The following is a 4279-nucleotide window of genomic DNA, read 5'->3' on the forward strand; positions in this document are numbered from 1 at the left end:
GTGATCCACCCGCCTCGGCCTCCCAAAGTGCTGGGATTACAGGCTTGAGCCACCGCGCCCGGCCCGCTCAATGCACTTTCTACTGTGTTTTCTGGTCATTTTGTTTTCATTCATGTGTCTTTTGTGGGTAAAGACAGAAGAGGAGGAACAGAAGAGGGTAGCAGGAAGCAGGCAGAAGAAAGGAATAGAGGAAGTGGCAAATGAAGCCAGTGACTGAATCCTGTTACTGTCTGCCTCTACTTTCTTGCTTTCCTGAAAAGCTTGTTCTCTGAGGCACCAGAGACAAGTCGGGGCTGCCAATTTTGGCAGTAAAGAATTTCACAGTTCTTTTTGTTGTTGTTGAGACAGTCTTACTCTGTCACCCAGGCTGGAGTACAGTGGCGCCATCTCAGCTCACTACAACCTCCGCCTCCTGGGTTCAAGTGATTCTCCTGCCTCAGCCTCCCAAGTAGCTTGGATTATAGGCATGCACCACCATGCCTGGCTAATTTTTGTATTTTTAGTAGAAATGGGGTTTCGCCATGTTGGCCAAGCTGGTCTCAAACTCCTGACTTCAAATGATGTGCCCCCTCAGCCCCTCAAAGTGCTGAGATTACAGGTATGAGCCACTGCGCCACCTGGCCCACAGTTCTTTTTTTTTTTTTTGAGACAAAGTCACTGTGTCAACCAGGTTAGAGTTCAGCGGTGCAATCTCAGCTCACCTCACCTCCTGGGTTCAAGCAATTCTCCTGCCACAGCCTCCCAAGTAGCTGGGATTATAGGTACGCACCACCATGCCTGGCTAATATTTTTTGTATTTTTTGTAGAGAAGGGGTTTCACCACGTTGGTCAGGCTGGTCTCAAACTCCTGGCTTCAAGTGATCCGCCCGCCTCGGCCTCCCAAAGTGCTGGGATTACGGCTCACAGTTGTTTTGAGTGCCTCTTGAAGGAGGAAATTACATAGCCATGCCCTCTTCCACCTTGAGTAACAATGGTCAGCACTCACCCTAAAGGTACGTAAAATCTACCCAGAAGTATCATTAGCGTCTCACAAATCCCTTCCGTTTGTTGGAGGAGGCAGGCTGTCAGGATTCCCTCCAGTTTACATAATCGTGCCTGGCTGCTGAGCACATGGCAGCATTATCTCCAGAATTCTACTCCTTACAAACCCCACCTCTCGGTCTCTCTCCCAAGGCTGCCTACTCTCCTCTGCACCTCTCCAAGAGTGGAGGGTGACTGGTAAACGGTGTGAAATGATTTTCACTGGGGGAACGTAGGAGGAGGGCAGAATGATTAATGTCTAGATCTGCATCTCTTGCTAAACTGCTGTGAAAGGAAATACCAAATATTTATCTAAGAGACTAATCCATCCTAACAAAACAAGTTTCCTTTGAGGACAGGGCAGTACAGAGGTAGGAGCCTCTGAAATAAAGCTTCTTTGTATTGCTGTGAATGGAACACCAGCAAAGTAACATATTTTTCCTTCACGGAAGTATTCTGCCCTCCAAAATCTGGCACCCTTCCCCATGGCCAGTCCATACCAGGCAGAGGTCAGAGCCTGCGGCAGCAATGAAGAGGGACTTTGAGATTACTAACATCTCCCTCCCTCCTTGCAAATCAAAATCTATGCCCTGAAGCTGCTGAATGATTTGGAGTCCATGTTAAGGAGCACAAATTCCATGAGCTGTGGGGCTTGTGTTTCATTTTTCAGTTTTTCTTTGGATGATGATAAACTACAGTTTATTTCTGAAGTTTCCTCTGCCTCTAAAATACTTATCTCTTGTCTAAGGAACTCTTTTTCAGAAGCTCAGTTCAGTTTGCCCCTTGCCTGCAAAGCTTTTCCTGCCCACTCCACAAGACAGCCTATGTGTATTACATCACTACCATGTGCCAAGCACCATGACAGGGTTCTTACATACATTAACAACCCTATGCACTAGGTACTATTTTATTCTCATGGAGATCCAGAGAAGCAACTCGCAATGTCACACAGCTGTGAAGTGGCAGAGCCAGGACTTGAATTTGGAACTGTCTGACTAGGGAGCCTAGGACTCCATCATAATGGATGTGATCCTCTGTGCCACCTCCCTGCTCTGCACATATTTCCACTTTGCATCATCTTTTTAGGGATTTATCCTCATATCCCATATGAGACCAGATTTCTTTGCTAATGGAGGTTGGGCAAAGATAATTCATCTCTGTATTCCCAATACCTAGAATAGAGCCTGGCACTTGGCAGCCACTATTTTTCAACAGATATTCTGAGTGGCTACCATGTGCTGAGAGACTTAATTCCTGTTCTCAAGGAGCTTCAGCATATAGTAGAGTAGCACAGGATGTGGGACATATATATAAATAAACGTCTGTAACACAAGACAGAATGAAACATGTGAAGTGAGGGAAAATAAATGCTCTGGTGCTGTGGAAAAAGATGAGATGCCAGCCAGGTCTAAGATGCTGGCCAGGTGGCATAAGAGTAGGACCCTGGAGCATACTAGGACTGGGACATGTAGGGAGGGGGGCAGGGTGCTCACAGGAGGACATGGGCAAACTTGCCCTTGAAGTCCAAACACCAGCTGACATTTGAAGTGACAAGCCCCTTCATGTTACCAAGGGAGAAAAAGGACCTTTTCAGACTGTGTAAAAGCTGCTGGAAAATGCTGGCCAGCCATCAGACTATGAAGAGCCCCATGGACAGGACAGACCATGTTCCAATGTGGAGGCCAGGTTGGTGGGAAGCATATTAAGGCTGGACACCAGGATGAACACAGGATAAAATGATGTTACCTGTCCTCACTCGAGGCTGCCTTTCCCAATAACACGGCCCCTTACCTCACAACCCTCTTGCAAGCCCAGGGCCAGAGCTCAGACGGAAAGGCCAAGTGGGATTTCTGGGTAGAAATTCAGGAGAGATGGACATCCCCATTACATGGGGCCACTTCCCAGGGCTCACCCCACTGCAGGTCCTGAGAACATTTTAAAATACTTTCAACTGTGCAAACAAACAAGAGGCACCTAAGAACCCCAACAGGCCATGCCTGTGGAAGCCACATTCCCTGTGCTTTCACATTTCCTTGGACTGTTGTTTAATGTCAGCCTGAGCATCTGCCCTCCACACCTCCTGCTGTATAGGATCATCCTTCTCATTAATACTGCAGTTAGAATGGCTTTGGTCCCATTCCATAAAGGGTGGGAGGTATCTCCAAGGAGTCTGAAGGGCTCCTTTTCTCTGATTTCTAACTTTAGTGGAATTCTCTTTGTCACCTAAAAATGGTCCCTTTTCTTGGCTGGGTGCGGTGGCTCATGCCTGTAATCTCAGCACTTTGGGAGGCTGAGGTGGGTGAATCACCTGAGGTTGGGAGTTCAAGACCAGCCTGGCTAACATGGTGAAACCTGTCTCTACTAAAAACACAAAATTAGCCAGGTGTGGTGGCATATGCCCCAGCTACTTGGGGGCTGAGGCAGGAGAATCACTTGAACCCAGGAGGCAGAGGTTACAGTGAGCTGGGATTCCGCCATGGCACTCCAGCCTGGGCAATAGAGTGAGACTCTATCTCAAAAAAAAAAAAAAAAAAAAAAAATCTCTTCTCAAGGTGCAGTGGCACATGCCTGTAGATACTCAGGAGGCTGAGGCAGGAAGATGGCTTAAGCCCAGAAGTTTGAGTCCAGCCTGGGCAACATAGCAAGACCCTGTTTCTAAAAAAAATTTTTTTAAATGGTCCTTCTCTCCACTGGCATCAGCCCAGACATGGAACCTAGGGCTTTTCCTTAACTTTTTTTCAAAATCAGTAGGTGCTCTGATGTTCACCCTGATTTGGGGACAACAGAGGCTGTTATAGCCAGACATAAGACACACTGTCCCAATCCTTTCATCATACCTGCCACAGGGAACATTTCCCTGTTGAGGCTGTTCCTCAGTGCCCTCAGGTGGCTGGTCATTCTCAATCTCCCCCGTCACCTGCCCTACTTCCTGGGCCCCCTCAATTTCTTCATCCTTGGCTTACCCTCATCCCCTCCCCAGAGACATAAAATTTTCATTGTATTTTGCAGAGTACTTAGATCTCTTTTTCTTTACCACAGTTATCCAAGTAGAATACTTACATCTTTTTCTTTCTTTCTTTTTTTTTTTTTTTAAGACAGGGTGTCATTGGCCAGGCGCGGTGGCTCAAGCCTGTAATCCCAGCACTTTGGGAGGCTGAGGCGGGTGGATCACGAGGTCAAGAGAGATCGGGACCATCCTGGTCAACATGGTGAAACCCTGTCTCTACTAAAAATACAAAAAATTAGCTGGGCATGGTGG

Source organism: Cebus imitator, unplaced genomic scaffold (genome assembly GCF_001604975.1).
Source record: "Cebus imitator isolate Cc_AM_T3 unplaced genomic scaffold, Cebus_imitator-1.0 Scaffold258, whole genome shotgun sequence".
Taxonomy (NCBI): Eukaryota; Metazoa; Chordata; class Mammalia; order Primates; family Cebidae; genus Cebus; species Cebus imitator.